At 42.3% G+C, this 18,058-nt stretch overlaps 1 protein-coding gene across 7 annotated transcripts in view; it reads right to left on the bottom strand.

Annotated features, from left to right (window-relative positions):
* Positions 1-18,058, bottom strand: part of LOC120530784 (nck-associated protein 5-like) — a 746,735-nt gene that overhangs the window by 584,143 nt on the left and 144,534 nt on the right. The window contains exon 2 of one of the 7 annotated variants that reach the window (XM_039755384.1): positions 957-1,140. The exons of 5 other annotated variants lie outside the window; for them this stretch is intronic. The gene's annotated coding sequence lies outside the window, so the exon portion shown is untranslated. Of the gene's footprint in view, positions 1-956; positions 1,141-15,063; positions 15,086-18,058 lie in introns of those variants that run through there. One more of the 7 variants, XM_039755386.1, reaches the window with a different exon arrangement.

Below are 18,058 nucleotides of genomic sequence, written 5' to 3'. Positions count from 1 at the left end.
TTACAAAAATGTCAGGGATGTACTCACTTTTGTGAGATACTGTACGTAATAAAACCAGCTATTCATTTACAAGCTTCTTAAAGACAATGTGGAGAACTGATAGAACAGTTAGGTTTGTCTACTCACTGTTACCGCTTACGTCTATCTCACTTACATACTGTAGACAGAATTTGGTATTCAATGGTAAGTTGCCCACCTTTGTTGATTGTGGTTGAATTTAAAGCCCCCTTATTATCAAAATCAAGCACACCATCTACTGTACTGGCACCGCGGTGCCAACTCGAAATTGCACACCGCTTAAAAGGCACTCAAGCAGTCAGCTATTCATTTGCAGGGTTATAAACTCCACACACTTCATTTATTACAGAAAAGCTGATATTATCTACAGAAAAGAAAATAAAAACCAAGAAACAGAGAATAAAACATTTACTGTAACTCTACAGTAGCCGAAAACACACAAATCAAGAGGAGAACAAGTCGGAGTGTGGGTGAGGAGAGCTGTTTACAGGAGGCCAGCCTGAGGCCATATAGCTGTCAGCACCGCTGATATAAAGCCTCTGCAAGTTCGCTTCTGACATCACCGATACAGAAAAACAAATGATGGGGTCCGGGATGCTGTCCTGGTGGAGACGCTGCAACAGTCTAGCCGTCCGGTTGAAAAGATAAAGCGCTGATTTCTAATGAAAATCCTAAACCATGTTGGACAACTCTGTTTAATAATCCAAGATAGGGTTTCACTGCTAATCCTGTAATTACACTAAAGGCCGTGTTGCCAGGATTCAATGAATGCCCACTTCCAAACTGCAAAGTAGAGACTTCTACTTTTAAAGGGCAAGGTAAGCTTTTCTTGAATAGCCTTTTGAGGATTTTTTTTACATTTTTTTCTAAATAGAGCCTGTGGTGGTCGAACGGTAATGAAACCCGGGTTCGAGGATAAAATGTTGGGACACACTCACGATGGCACTGCACACCAGAAAATACAGACGGTCACTGTTGCTCAGGCCTTGCTTTCCATGGAGCTCTGTCTTCTAGGCTCCCTCGGCTCATAGTGAGGCTCCTCCCTCTGGGGGATGCCCGGCTTTATAATGCCTGGCCGGGAAGGGGCGGAGCCAGTCGCACTCACTGGGAGTTTTCTGAGAGCTGTGGAGGCAGAAGCAGGAGGAAAGGTTAGCAACAGTGCCCCCCTCTCTCTTCAGAGTGGTACTACATATTGAAGCTGAGCCTGGAAAGGGACCAACTGATGCGCAGGCATGACAAGCCTTTTAGATATTGGCACACACGTGCAACTGAGAGGCAGCTAAAGGGCCTAAATATTAGTAGTACCACGCCAGGGGGTGGCGAGCAGCACTGATTTTCTCTCTCAATCCTCTGCACAGGAAATCTCTCTAAGTCCCGGCGCCATTGATGACATCACTTTCGATACTGGTGCCATTTATTGATGACATCACTTCCGTTTACCGGCGCTACTGATGACATCATTTCCGGTCCTGAAGATGCTACTTCCGGCTCCGGCGCTATTGATGACGTCACTCCCGGTCCCTAATGGTGATTCCCCAACCACCCGCAGGGCTCCATGGGAGATGGAGTCCTCCACAGCTTGGTTGGGGCCCGGGGTGGCCGCTAGGGGTGCTGTCTGCTTCCAACAGCCCGGCTGGACGAGTGTTCAGAAGTGCACCGGAAGTGCAATCAGGACCAGGTGGTCAATGCTTCCGGGTGGGCTATAAAAGGGCCCAGCCACCATCACTCGAGGAGCCAGAGTTGGGAGGAAGGAGACAAAGCTTGAGGAGGAGTGGTGGTAAAGAAAGGGAAGAGAATTGTTTTGGGCTTGTGCTTTGGGGACTGTGTTTGGGTTGTATGGCACGGGGCAGACGTGTCCCACACCTGAAGAAAAATAAAAGAGTGTTTGTTTTTATACGTGCCTCCGTGTCCATCTGTGTCGGGTCAGGTGCCTATATAGCGCCTTTGTTACACAGTTAATAAAATGTAGAGCAATGCTAGGCCTTTGCCACGCTGCTTGGTTGGCATACGTCGGCCTATTTTTTAGAAGACAAACGCTAAAATCATTCTTTCCAGATGCTCCGCATACAAAGCTTTTGACATCACCTCTGGACTGCATTATTGGATTTTCCCGTTAACACCAACAGTCGTGTACACTATATCAACTTTTGAGAGCAAAGAAGAAAGCGGCTTTGATCCACGCTTTTATCTGTCTTCAGACTGCCCTCGTATTTCGAAAGTAGAACATCACATTTTGCAGTTAGTGGCACTCATGATAAATGATTCATAAAGTCAGGGATTTCAGGCCGTCATAAATGTGTTTTAAATTAATTACACACTCTCTTCTAAACTCAAAGTCCTGATTTTTGTTTTAACAGAGCGAGAATAATAATGGACTGTGACCAACAGAGGGCGGCCCAGCACCGCAAACTCGACCATATAAACGCAAGGCCCGGGTGCAAATTAATGATTTGTTGTACAAATGTCTTTCAAATACAGGCTTCTCGTCAAATACAATAAATCCTTCTCTCTTTCTTTCCTTTTCTACCTCCAGTCCTCCTCAGTGAGTCTGTATGATGGAGAGGCTTCCTTCACATCAGACCCAGAAGAACTTCTGGTGCTACCACACTGCATTCAGAAAGCACTTCTGGGTCAGACGGGCCCTATTCCCCGCAAACACAGCTCCCCCTGGTGGCTCCCACGAGATGGAGCGGGACATCCTATTAGAACTCCAATTCCCATGAAGCCCTGTGATTGTGTGTATATATGGGAGACCCACCACAGAGGTGCTGCCTCCCATCTGACTGGGGCAACATCTGTCCCAACGGGTGGTGGTCTCCTTCCGCTCTTCCATTACCAAGATGTTCCAGTTGAGCTGGGAACGATAACTTCTCAATGATGTGATGTGCTGCGTTGTTCATAATGGCCATCGGTTTTTTCCTTCATTCTTGCCCTCAACCACTAACTCCAGTGATTCCAGGGGACGTCCCATAACTAAGCCTTTTCCTTATTGAGCTTGCTGATTCGGTGGGCCTTTCTTGAAGTGATGTTATCAGCCCAGCACACCACACTGGCAGAAGATATGAAGGATGTCACCTCCGTCCTTAAAGGAGCTCAGTCTCCTAAGGAAGAACAGCCTGATCTACCCTTTCTTCTATACTTCCTCTGTGTTTTGAGACCAGTCTAACCTGTCACAATGATGTGGACCCCCAAGTACCTTGTAGGAGCGGACTACCTCTACATCCACTCCCTGAATACTGACCAGACACTGAGGCTCTTTGGTACGGCGAAAGCCAATAAGCGGTTCCTTCATTTTGCTGAAGTTGAGTTGCAGACAATTCTCAAACCTCTACCCCTGACTCCTCTCTTCTGTCTCATCCCCCTTATCAGTACACCCCCATAAGTGCAGAATCATCTGAGAACGTCTGCAAGTGATCTGACCGGCTGTTACATTTGTAGTCTGAGGTGTACAGTGAAGTGTAATGAGACCGGCCTGTTCCTAGAGGTCCTCTTCCAGTGTTGCTCACACAGTCCTTGAGTCTCACAAACGGTAGTCCGCCAGACATGTAGTCCATCACCCAGGACCCCAGAGGTTCATCCACCTGCATATCTCTGAGCTGACCCCTTAACAGAGATGGCTGGATGAAATTGAAGGCACTGGAGAATCCAAAACACCTCATCCTCACTTTGCAGCCAGCTTTGTCAAGGTGAGAATAAGCCTTGTGGAGCAGATGGCCAACCGCATCCTCCGCTCCAGTCTTTGTCCGACAGGCAAACTGCAGCAAGTCCAAGTGGTGTTGCTTTATGTTGACTTGCAGACATTTCTTGAAGTTCTCCTCTGTCTCATCCTCCTCGTCATACAGAACCACCTGAGAATTTCTGCAGGTGACATTTTCATTCCTGTGTTGCAATCATTGCTGCTGGCCACCCCCAAGAACTCGCTCAAAGTTCACTTTGCACAGATTAAATGGAATACAATCACGCCCATAGCTCACCATTTCAGCTCACTATTTTTTAAGGAGTGAGAATAAATGACCCCTGAGTTTACTTTTGTCAATTTTGCATGCCATATATTAGGCTATTACAGTGTTCTTGAATATCTATATATATATATAATTCACTAAGGGCACGCAAGACACTGAGCGCAAGCAAGACAGAGCCCCGCCCGCCATCTCTAAGACCATGGGATACGCTCGACAGAGCCCCGCCCGCCAACTCTAACCCTCCTACAGCGTCATGGGATACGCACGACAGAGCCCCGCCCGCCAACTCTAACCCTCCTACCGCGTCATGGGATACGCACGACAGAGCCCCGCCCACCAACTCTAACCCTCCTACCACGTCATGAGATACGCACGACAGAGCCCCGCCCACCAACTCTAACCCTCCTCCCGAGTCCAGTGTCGCTCTCAAGGCACGCAACATCTCACCAAACACAGCCTCAGTCGCTTTCGTCTGTGCCACGTTGACTTTTCACCACACGCAAGACAGAGAGCCACGATCGCCAACTCACAGAGCCGCGCCCGCCAAATCTAACTAAGGGCAAGCAAGACAGAGAGCGCACGCAAGACCGAGAGCCCTGCCCACCAACTCTAAGACCATGGGATACGCACGCATTTAGTGTATAAATGGATGTAAATATTTGCATGTAAACGATTCACCAAAATCTGTTGTATGTAAACGATACTGTTTAAAACGTTATTGTTTTTTCATCAGAAAACCCGGTTTCCACGTCTACCTGTATTACTTTAAATGGCACTTTTACCACTCGCAATAGGACGGACGCGCTGACTTATCGTGTCGACTGGACAACACAGTGAATGCGGCGTCTATCTATATGTCTATGTTTTCCGTAGCCTGCTACAGGAAGGTACTCTCGCGACCGTTGGCATTGGTTTCGCTCCTTGCTATTTTCGTCATACTGTGACGGTGGTTTCCTAAGACTTTGTTATGCAGAATTCCTGTCTCACCATTTTCCGTTCCTGTTCTTACACCGCCATATGCTACGGCAGGCTTCAGCTAGTAATACAATAATTATGAAGACTCTTTTATTTAAATACACTTTATTGAGTTCTACCCAGCAACAAACATGTATAACCATATATATAACCAAAAAAGAAATTAAATAGAGCATTAAACAGCAAGTATCCATAAAAATGGCCGCTCTATTTCCAACCGTGTGACACAAATGGTGACTGTGGAGCCAGCGTGTAGGTGAACTAACTGATTACGCTGCCAGTAAAAATTCACGTCACATATATCCAATGGGGTGGCACGGTGGCGCAGTGGTAGCGCTGCTGCCTCGCAGTTAGGAGATGCGGGTTCACTTCCCGGGTCCTCCCTGCGTGGAGTTTGCATGTTCTCCCCATGTCTGTGTGGGTTTCCTCCCACAGTCCAAAGACATGCAGGTTAGGTGGACTGGAGATTCTAAATTGGCTCTAGTGTGTGCTTGGTGTGTTTGTGTGTGTCCTGCGGTGGGTTGGCACCCTGCTCAGGATTGGTTCCAGCAGACCCCTGTGTTCGGATTCAGCGGGTTGGAAGATGGATGGATGGATGGATGGATATATACAACGGGGAAAAATATAAAGTGGCCTCGCAAAGTTTTCCTTAAAGCAAAAGCGGAGCTCATGTCAGCGGGGGTGCAGCTTCAGCACAAGCAGGCAGACATGGATGGGGCCGATTTGATTTGACTTTATTTTTTCCCGATTATGAATAAATGGCAAAAATTCATACAAAATAAATGTTCATAAAAATCTGCTATTTGTTTTTATCAGAATACCGTATTTTGATTCAGCTCCACTCCTACATTACAGGGTAAGGCAAAAGGTTTAATCAGGACCTAAACCAGATCCAGAATGTCACCTAAAACTGAACTCGCTCACGTTCAAGTTCTTCACTTGCAAATACATTACGTGAAGTTCACCGTTCTCATTCAATGAAGGTGCTCTTTGGAACTCATTCATGCACAACACCGGTTGCCAGGATCTACGTCCCGGAAAAACAACGTCAAAGAGTATATAAGGCGTAATGGATGGCATGCAGGGACACTGGCATCACTGCCAGGATGGACTGCCTTCCCATTATCAGGTGGCAAATGGGTAGGAGGGGTGGCAGGGAATTCCCTGCAGGGACACTGGCATCTCTGCCAGGGTGGACTGCCTTTCCAATATCAGGTGGCAAATGGGCAGGAGGGGTGGCAGGGTATTCCGTGCAGGGACACTGGCATCTCAGCCAGGGTGGACTGCCTTTCCAATATCAGGTGACAAATGGGCAGGACGAGTGGCAGGTTATTCCCTGCCTTAGCCAGTTTGGCAGAAAATGCCAATGCAGAAGGGGGTACGCTGGCATCCAGGCAAGAATGGACCAAGGACCTTTACCGGGCCAGGTGGCCATTGTGATGGAAGGACAACCTAGCAGAGCTACATGCTCTCCTGACACTTTAGATGGCAATGCTACCTGAATGGACACCCACAAGGCATACCGAGAACTGGAGATGTATGGGGCAGCCTTGTTGAGGTCCATGGGTGCCACCAGAGGGTACTGTAGGGATTTAAGAGCTTCCATCTTCATACAGGTTATGCCCTAACACCAGAAGTGTCTCAGGTTCAACATAAAACGAGCTGCCCTGCCTTACCCAAGTGAGCAGGAGTTGTGAGGAAGGAGGACAAAACTCACCCGTGTGGATGTGTGGAAGAAGAAAAGACCAACGAGGAAAAGAATATTGTGTTTGTATTTACCGTGGAGAAATTATTATTTAAATAATATGGGATTTGGGAAGCTGCAACGCCCCCTACAGGTCACATTGAATGTCTTTAAAAAAATCAAGGCCATCTTACTGTATAATTCTGATTTATTTTGCTTTGATCTTTAACACTGAAAAAATAACAAGGAAATTAACCTTAACGCCGTCGCTGAATTCGTGACGCGAGAGATCGGGGAAACAAAATAATTTTTTTTTTTAACTCAATGCATTAATTAAAAGGTACTCTTTAAAATGCCACCGTCTCAAAAAGGCTGTTGTAGATGACCCCCAGGTCAAAGCGGCTAGCAACAGCCGTCAATGCGGAAATAACCGGGACAGCAACGAGGAAAGACGTTCAAAAGCAGCTCCTGAGGTCCCTGACACATTTGAAAAACCACAAAAAGGTAAAGACGATCAGAATCACCACATTAGGCAGAAAGAATCGTTTGCCCCTGGCTGAAATCAAAGAGGAGGGCTTCTAATTAAGTACGGAGAAAGGTCAGGTTAAAAAATGATGGAATATGCTGAAGGGACAGTGGGAGTTTCTTAATGGAGTACAATTTTCAATATATTAAAAATCTTCTGAGGGCTGCTCAACTCACCCTTTGATGCCCGACTACTGTAATTTACTCGGATTTTAATCACCACAACATCCTTGTGCTTTAACTCACTGATGAATTTATTCATGAATGACATATGAATGGCATTATCCGAGAAACTGCTACAAAAAAAAAATCCCGAATACACGTCGGAGGATCTCCTCACGGAGCTCGAGTGAGATGTGTAATGACCAACCGGGACGAGAGGGGGCGCCAGCATGGGTAGGAAACCACCTGTCCTGGCCGGGATGCCAGCCAAAGTGTGTCTTCTCTAATAACACTTTATGGTGTTGTTGATTTAATTTTAAATGTTTAACTTTGTCTCAGTGAGGTAAAATTATCGTCCGAGTTTACGATACTTCAAGTCCCTTATCTCTGTCTGCACTTCTCGAGCTCCTGTCACTCACCCAATGAGCCTGTGAGGCCCTCGGGGGGCAATCCCTGCTAAAAGCCAATTAGTTTAACATGGCTTTCTCATAGCTTCATCTTAGTGTAACCTTGATATTCTGAACATGCATTATCATTATCATTCATGGTGGCTCCAAAATCTGTACTAACCCCTACTTTCTCTGCTGTACTTTTTTACGGTTTTCTATGGAGGTGATCTGCGCCATCACCATCTAATCAGGGCACCGTGCAGCCCCTACATTGATGGATAGAAGGCCAGATGTCTACATAACCATCATCATCATCACATTCTTCCACATGAATCCTGAAAACCTTGAGGACATCACCACCACCACATAATTAGGGCACCATGCAGTCCTGCCACACACGTGCACATGGGCGGCAGTTAAAGGGGCTTGAATGAGGGGGATTCCACACCAGACCAGGGGGTGGCAGAGTGTACTGACCCTTTCTCTCTTACCACTGCAGACCGATTACGGGAAATTCTGTTCTGGTTCTGAGGACGTCACTTCCTGTCTTGTACTTTAAAACTGCCATCTTTGCCTCATCAAGACAGTTCTGTACTGGACTCAAATCTGTACACAGTTGTACACAAAACGTAACTCTTTTGCTACCAGGAAACAATATACAGGTGGCTGCCCAAACACTGTTGGTGGCTCTTCTTTGACAGTCCCTACATTGATGGATTGAAGGCCAGATGTCCACATGACCATCATCATCATCTAATTCTTCCACGTGAAGCCTAAAAACCTTGAGGACATCGCCTTCACCACTACCACCTGATCAGGGCACCATGCAGTCCTGCCACACACGGAGGCAGTTAAAGGGCCTGAATGAGGGTGATTCCATACCAGGCCAGGGGGTGGCAGAGCGTACTGATCCTTTCTCTCTTTTCACTGCAGACTGATTACGGGAAATTCTGCCTGGTTCTGAGGACATCACTTCCTCTTCTGGTTCTGAGGACGTCACTTTCTGTTCCGGACCTGATGACGTCACTTCCTGTTTCGGCACTGACAATGTCACTTCCTGTCCTCTCCTTGAAAACCACCATAATTTGCTGCAAAAAATGCTTCTGTGAATTTCGCCGAATAGCACAAGTCTAACATGAACAGCCATGCTCTCTTTGTACTTTAAACGATGTAATATTTCTTTTATCAAATTTTATGTCCACAATTTGCTGTGAAAAACGTTTCTGTGAATTTTGCCGACTAGCACAAGTCTAGTGTGAACAGCCATTTTGTTTTTGTGCTTTAAACGATTTTATATTTCTTTTCAAATTTTACATACATAATTTGCTGTGAAAAACGCTTCTGTGAATTTTGCCGACTAGCACAAGTCTAGTGTGAACAGCCATTCTGTTTTTGTAGTTTCCACAATTTTATATTTCTTTTATCAAATTTTACGTCCACAATTTGCTGCGAAAAATGTTTGGTGAATTTCGCCGACTAGCAAAAGTCTAATGTGAACAGCCATTCTCTCTTTTTTCATTTCCACAATCTTATATTTCTTTTCAAATTTTATGTCCGAATTTTGCTGTGAAAAACGCTTCTGTGAATTTTGCCGACTAGCACAAGTCTAGTGTGAACAGCCATTCTGTTTTTGTAGTTTCCACAATTTTATATTTCTTTTATCAAATTTTACGTCCACAATTTGCTGCAAAAAATGTTTGGTGAATTTCGACGACTAGCAAAAGTCTAATGTGAACAGCCATTCTCTCTTTTTTCATTTCCACAATCTTATATTTCTTTTCAAATTTTATGTCCGAATTTTGCTGTGAAAAACGCTTCTGTGAATTTTGCCGACTAGCACAAGTCTAGTGTGAACAGCCATTCTGTTTTTTTTCATTTCCACAATCTTATATTTCTTTTCAAATTTTATGTCCGAATTTTGCTGTGAAAAACGTTTCTGTGAATTTCGCCGACTAGCACAAGCCTAGCGTGAACAGCCATGCTCTCTTTGTACTTTAAACGATTTTATATTTCTTCTCAAAGATTTTATGTTCACAATTTGCTGTGAAAAACGCTTTGGTGAATTTCGCCGATCAACACAAGTCTAAAATGACCACCCATTCTCTCTCTCTCTTTGTATTTTTAACGACTCTTCATTTTTTTATAAATTGTATGCCCCTAATTCACTACAAAAAAAAAAAAAGGTTAACATTATGAAACACATTTCCTCCAAGACATGACTGTGTCTCAGCAGAGCCATAGGTATACCACCCATACCCTTACCAGGTCAATGTGGAATCGCCAAATAAACCCACCGGCACAGTGTGGAGACCCCGAACACCTGGGGAAAAAACGAATGCAGACGCAGACAATGAAGAAAAAAAAAAAAAACAAGCAAAAACGACAGAATAGCATTCGAATTCAGTCATTAGCATGAATTGCCGTAAAGAACGCTACGTCCTGTGGGACTCTCGTGGCTACAGGGATTTTATTCTCATCAGTTCCCACTTTTAATTACCCCCTTATCTTAATGATTATACAACTTACTTCATTGGCTCAATCCAGATATTCCCACAAGGTCCTGCTCCATTTATGGAAGCACTGGCGTAATTTACATGCTACTTTTTGCTCCGATCTCGTTTAAGGCATCACTTGCTACTCATCACAGAGATAAAAATAACAGCCAAGTACGGGACGCGGCTACAAAAGGCATCAAATTTCAAAAAATACTCGGAACACGTACAAAAGCCAAAACTGACAGATCAAGTTTACCTTTTGAGCAGGAGCAAAGCCTTCACTTACTCAGCTATCAACATCAACACAAGCATCTGAATGACTGACCATTTTTGTTTAAGTCTTTCCAATTGTCACTTTTAATAACAGGATGTTTTTAACACCAAACATCTCGCACACTGCTGACTGATGAAAGATGCCCGCAAAATTTGGCCCCTGGCTGCTTCGGGCAATAGGCAGAAAGTTGTGGTCTTAGATGAGGAACAGGGTGCACTTTTAACACGGCGGTGTCTAATTACATAACAAAGCTTTAACTAAATGATTTCTATTCAGGGTGAATAGCCTGTGGCTGCGTTTTACATGTTGGAAATCAGCCCAAAAATCACTGAAACCAAATATTCAAAACAAGCATATTGAAGATTATTGTTGAGCGCCTTTTATTTTTTGATTTCCCAGCGTCTTATTTTTCAATAAAACACTCTGAAAAAAACTTCACCGAATATTCAATCACAATAATCTGCAAAAAAAAAAAAATCACCTGTCATCAGGAACTGCACAGTTCACTAAGGGGTCACAAGGAGTCTAAGCCCACCCCAGTGGCACGAGGCACAAGGTAGGAATCACGTCAATTTATTCTCAACGCTCTGTTTACAGTGGGGCGGTTCAGAGTTGACAATCAAACTAACACACAAACACACACATATATATATATATATACATATATATAAATATATATATTGTAAGAATAGCGCCTCCTGCTGCCAGACACGACACAGATTGACACGGAGGCACATGTAAAATAGAACAATTATTTATTTTTCTTCACCCGTGGGGCACGTCTTCCCCGTGAACCCCACAGGCAATACACAGTCCTAAACAACATCTTCAGATGTTTGATCACAGAGTTCCGGCTGCACTTCCGGGTGTGATGAATAAGCTGGCCACACGGGCTCAAGAGTCCCAAAGACAGCACCCCCTGACGGTGCCTGCAGGACCCAACAGGGCTGCACCCAACTCCAATTCCCATGGAGCCCTGCAGGAAACCGAGGCACCGACCCAGGGGGGCAGCCATCTGGCATCCAGGGGGAGGTATTGCACTATTCAGGGCTGCTCCCCCTGAATATAGTGTTCAGGGGTGTCCCGACCAGGCATGCACCCCAGCCGCCTTCCATAATATATAAATGTATATATATATTTATATAGGGCGGCACGGTGGTGCAGTGGTAGCGCTGCTGGATCGCTTCCCGGGTCCTCCCTGCATGGAGTTTGCATGTTCTCCCCGTGTCTGCGTGGATTTCCTCCCACAGTCCAAAGACATGCAGGTTAGATGCATTGACGATCCCAAATTCTCCCTAGTGTGTGCTTGGTGTGTGTGTGTGTGTGTGCCCTGCGGTGGGCTGGCACCCTGCACAGGGTTTGTTTCCTGCCTTGTGCCCTGTGTTGAGTGGGATTGGCTCCAGCAGACCCCCATAACCCTGTAGTTAGGATATAGTCGGTTGGATGATGGATGGATATATATATATATATATATATATATATATATATATATATATATATATATATATATATATATATATATATATATATATAACATGTGGTGAAAGCCCTATTTAGGGCTCTGCAGCTCCCCCTTGTGGCCCCCATGGAACCCAATAGGGCTGTGCCTCTAGCATCCCAGAGAAGGCAGTGCCAGTGCAGTTGCTCTCTCCCCTGGCCTTTACATCCAGCTCTCATCCCAGCTGCCCATCACAAAAAATATATTTATACATAAATCTCTTTCTATCTATACAGTATATATATCTACATATATATAAATATAGATATTTATATATATATATATATATATATATATATATATATATATATATATATATATATATATATATATATATATATATATACAGTGGAACCTCGGTTTACGAGTAACTTGGTTTTGCAAGACGAGCAAAAATGTTTAATAAATTTTGACTTGATAAACGAGCGATGTCTTGCAATACGAGTAGCATGGATACACTTTGTCAGCTGAGCATCATGTGATCACAAATGAGCTGATGGTTCTTCTCTCTCTCTCCTTATCTCGCTTGCTTGCTCGCCCAGCGCGTCTCTCTGTTTACTACAGCATTGTGACTGTGTGTGTGTGTGTGCGCTGTGAAGTGTGAGTCCCCATCTTGCACCCCAAAACACGAAGCTGAGTCTCAGTACTTTAACACCAGCTTTATTCAGCTTGAAACAGCAACAGCGCTGTTATTTATTGTAGCGGGATCTTTATAATGTTCCTTTTATGACCCATTGATGACAGGCACTTATAGCATGTCTGCAATCTTTTTGGATGCGCTTCTACAGCGAACTGCTACAGCGCTGGGAGACTGTGATTGCTTTGGGATGCTCTTCCGCGTGTCTTCCTGTTGGGTGGAATCTCACATGAGTTTAGAAACTCACACCAGCCATGATTCTTTTTAAAGGTAAAGTGCAGGTTAATTTGTATTATGTATTTTACTTTATATTTTGTCTTAATCATTTTTATATGAATAGTTTTGGGTTGTGGAACGAATCATCTGAGTTTCCATTATTTCTTATGGGGAAATTCACTTTGATATACGAGTGCTTTGAATTGCGAGAAAATTTCACGAACGAATTATGCTCGCAAACCGAGGTTCCACTGTGTGTATATATATCTTTCTCTCTCTCTATATATATATCTATATCTCTCTCTCTCTATATATATATATATATATATATACTGTATATATATATATATCTATATATATATAAATATATATATATCTATATATATACATATATATATATACTGTATATATATATATATATATAAATCTTTCTCTCTATATATATATATATATCTATATCTCTCTCTCTCTCTATAAAGTTAACGTCTGTCTACCAGTCTGTCTGTCTCCTTTTCACGAGAGAACTACTTCACAGATTTAGATTGGTTTATTTTTTCTAGAATTTGCTTGAACATTCTGCTTGATTTTGCAACTTCTCTCATCACGCTAAGAATCATAGTTCACTTGCAGTACCGATTTATCTGACCGAAACGCAGTGGGCCGAAGGGATGAATAAGTGGAGCCCTCCTCACTCACACACCAGCCTCGGGGTGTGTTCCTTACCTCCATTTAGCTAGCGAACAAGACAACTACTTCACGGACTTAAATCAGGTTTTTTTTTCTTTAATTTGCTAGAACACTCTACTAGATTTTGTGACTTCTCTTACCGCGCTAACAATCATAGTTCGCTTGCAGGAGCGATATAATCACGCTAACCCGAGACAAAGGCTGTGAGCCAAAGGGAGGAGGAAGCGTGACATCAGGAGTGGGGAGTCGTCTACCTCTGCGTTTTGGAGTGTACCTTGCCTCCACTTAGCTAGCGATACCTGTTTCTTAATTGATTTTTAACCCTTAAAATGCCGTAACCAACTATAGTCAGTTCCCAATGCAATTAGCCAGCACTAGCTAGCAATACCTGTTTGTTCAGCAGACATTATCATCTAGAGATTGTTAAGGAGTAACATTTGACATTTTTGAGAGAGAGATCAGAGCTACATGTGTTTTAGAGGGCAGCTGCACATTGGCAAAGATATCACGACCACATGCTCTTCTGGGGGACGCTCTCACGTCATGAACTGAACAGGCATACATGCAGTGGCAATATCTGACGTTAGAGCGTACCCACCTTCCAGATGGCCAGAGAAACCTTAGCAACTTTTTACATTTTTGGCAAAGAGATCACAGCGACATTCACGCCCTTGATAGCAAAACCAAAAATATTGTACATCAAGAGGCCCTCGGATACAAAAGCTATCAATATAAATTCTCCTCAATACAAATTATTCTCTTATTTATTTTCTTTTTTTTTATTGATTGTTCAAGTTTGTCTTGTATCACTATGACGTGGGCGGAGATACGATAGATAGATAGATAGATAGATAGATAGATAGATAGATAGATAGATAGATAGATAGATAGATAGATAGATGTGAAAGGCACTATATAATAATAGATAGATAGATAGATAGATAGATAGATAGATAGATAGATAGATAGATAGATAGATAGATAGACAGATAGATAGATAGATATGACAGAACTTTATTTCTCTATTCATTCTGCATTGACAAAAGTTTCACACATTTGGTTAACTCTTTATATTCTGTGAATGCCATCATTTGAAGTAGATAATAGTATTGCAATGCTCATTTAATTCTAAAGACAAATAAATCATTTCTTAAGAACAATGCCTGTCTTTTAAAGTTCTTTGTATTTTGTATTCTAAGAAGACTCTCAATTACCAGTTCATTCTCCACCAAAGTGGGTCAAATATCAGAGCGGCTGTTTTTTTCACTAATTGAGTTCTCCAGCTGAAATGTGAGCCCTGCTGATAAGACAGCGTAACTATAAATTAATAGTTTCTGCTTTTGTTACCTAAAGGAATGAAATCCATAAATATTACAACACAGAAAACCCGCACAGTACATCCACTTTAAAAGATGATTTTGCACTTGTAAGCGAGTGCAGCTTCGGTAATGGAGACTGAGACTTTAAACACTTTCATTCATTTTCTTCTTCTACAAGTCCGAGTTTCTCATTTCCCAAACAGCAATCGTTTCAGTTCTTACCTTTAAGTTTAAAACTGTGAAGGTCTTCTACCACTGCCATTATTTTTCTTGATCAAAAGCATCCACTTATGGCATTTTACAAGTGTGCAGGATAATTCCATGACAAGGGCCATTTGGAGTGGTGTTTGTATGTCGGTATTTCTGATATTAATAAATAATGCACCGTGTAAGAAAACGGCTCTCACTCGCAGTGCCGAGCACGAAGGAATGGAAGTGGACGGCTGGCTGTGCAGCCCCTTCACTTGCTGGCCGGCTCTCCTCGCCTTCCCCTCCCATCTGTCGGATGGCCAGCTGGCTGACCAGATGGGGGATACAGCAGGATAATAACAGTGTGGTGACCACCAGCACCTTGCACAATACACACGGGGTCAAAGACTCCAAGACGGTGTGTTTAATGTGTGAGCAGTTTACCTGCAGGAGGCTTATTGTTTTCTAGCAGTAAAGCCGGCAGCTAATGACCAAGTCCATTATTGGAGATTTAAGTCAACATTAGGGACCACTGACACGAGGCTTTAAATTTGATTTACACACTCCAGGGAGAGTCCCGAAAATTAAAGGATACTTTTGTTTTTCAGCACCACACATCTACTTCTGTCCTTTTTTCTTACAGAATTTGCTTGCGACTGGACTGGATGTGATTTCTGAGCTGCGTAAAGTGCTTTTATATGATGACTAGAAACATCCAGAAAGATCATTCATTAGTGCTTATTATTTTAACTCAGCTTTTTATTTTCAAATCAGCATTGCAATAAAATATTTTAATATAACAATATTTAACTAAATAAATATCATTGATTTAAAATATAAAAATGTGTGCCCCTGGCTATACATTATGCTTATATTCAAATATACTTTACATTAATCCTTACAGATAAATAGATACCAATTTTAGTGTAGCAGGAAGGATAGCATATATATAAAAATACAAATCTGATAGATAGCTAGATAGATAGACGTGAAAGTCACTATATAATGATAGATAGATAGATAGATAGATAGATAGATAGATAGATAGATAACAATTTTAGTGTAGTAGGCAGGATAGCATATAAAAATACCAATTTGATAGATAGATAGATAGATAGATAGATAGATAGATAGATACAGTAGATGTGAAAGGCACTATATAATAGATAGATAGATAGATAGATAGATAGATAGATAGATAGATAGATAGATAGATAGATAGATAGATAGATAGATAGATAGATAGATAGATACAGTAGATGTGAAAGGCACTATATAATAGATAGATAGATAGATAGATAGATAGATAGATAGATAGATAGATAGATAGATAGATAGATAGATAGATAGATAGATAGATGTGAAAGGCTCTATATAATAGATAGATAGATAGATAGATAGATAGATAGATAGATAGATAGATAGATAGATAGATAGATACATAGATAGATAGATAGATATGAAAGGCTCTATATAATAGATAGATAGATAGATAGATACAGTAGATGTGAAAGGCACTATATAATAGATAGATAGATAGATAGATAGATAGATAGATAGATAGATAGATAGATAGATAGATAGATAGATAGATAGATTTATTTGTCCCCAGTGTGAAATAAGGCTTTAAATAAATAAATACATAAACAGGTAGATAATTATTAAAGACATAATTTTTCTCAGACTCATTGCTCTTAACACACTAGGTCATATCTTCCACCATTCGAGGAATACTCAGTCTAGTTTTATACGTAATATCAATTCATTTCACTTCATGATCTAAAACTCCACATTAAAAAGCAGAATAAGGTATGAAGACAGAAATCGTCCTCAGGCAGCTTGCAGCCGCCATCTTTGCCGAAGTGTCCTGAAAGGCACGGCTAAAGGTCGCTGTGCGCCTGCCGTTGCTCCATGACGTCACCCTGCTGCAGGCTCCTTTCGCTGTGTCCAGGTCATTTACTCCTCAGACGTGTCTTTTAGAGAAAATAAAGTTCACTTAAACTCGAAATGTTTCTGACAGTACACATTAACTGTGCTTCTTCCTCCAGCTAGTGGAGTCTTTTAATAGCATTCCTGAATCCATGCAACAAAAAAAGCCCCCACCACGTATTATCCTTCATCACTATTATTATCATCTCCTTTTATTAATTTATTTTTTTGCAACCTAAGGAAATAGAACATTCTGTTTTGCTATTGAAAAATGCAAGTACTAGTAATAATAGTAACGCTAAAAGAAACACAGACCGGTCCACGGGAAGTGGCTATAAATGAGAGGAAATCAGTGATTTCAATTGCCCCTCGTCGTTATTTCTGCTAATGACGACGTCTCCTCTCAGCATGGACTTTCGAATGTAAGGTGAGGCTCTGTGAGGTGACCTTGACTCTCAGGAAAGGCACCATCAAATACAATGTTTTATTATTATTTGTATTATTGTTGTTATTTTTTAATGTGGCTTTGTTTAGACTTTAATAATTAAAAATAACATAACGGAGACAGTGTGGCCTAAACAACTAAAGTATCAGACTGTAAAATCATTGGTGGAGTTTGACAGTTGGGCTTGGGGGGGCTCCACACGAACCATAAAAACAGATTTATTTTTCTCAGTCACAACTGTAAAGTTCAAGTTTGGGACAAAGACCCCTTCTTCATTAATTTCCCCCCCTCTGCTCCACAATTTAAAATCACAAATCAAACCATTCAGACATTGTGATTCAAGTGCACGTTTTCATTTAAGGGGATTTGCACATAATTTGGTCATAGAACACTTTTTCTACATGCCCCCCCCATTTCATGGCACCATAATGTTTGGCACACAGCAATGGCAGGACTATTACAGCCGTCACATATCCCAGCATGCAATGGCTGCCTGAAGTGTCCGATTCCCAGCCCTCACCAGGTGCCGATTCTCATTGATTATTTTGCGCGCTTGTTTTACGATATGAAGAGAATCGAGTTCTGTGCACGCAGTTGTCACCTGTGAAGGAGCCACAGAAGTGAGTGTTCTTGCAGGGTTCCTCGCTGTGGGAT

This window comes from Polypterus senegalus, chromosome 6 (assembly GCF_016835505.1).
Source record: "Polypterus senegalus isolate Bchr_013 chromosome 6, ASM1683550v1, whole genome shotgun sequence".
Lineage (NCBI taxonomy): Eukaryota > Metazoa > Chordata > Cladistia > Polypteriformes > Polypteridae > Polypterus > Polypterus senegalus.
This window is presented reverse-complemented; position numbering and strand designations above follow the sequence as displayed.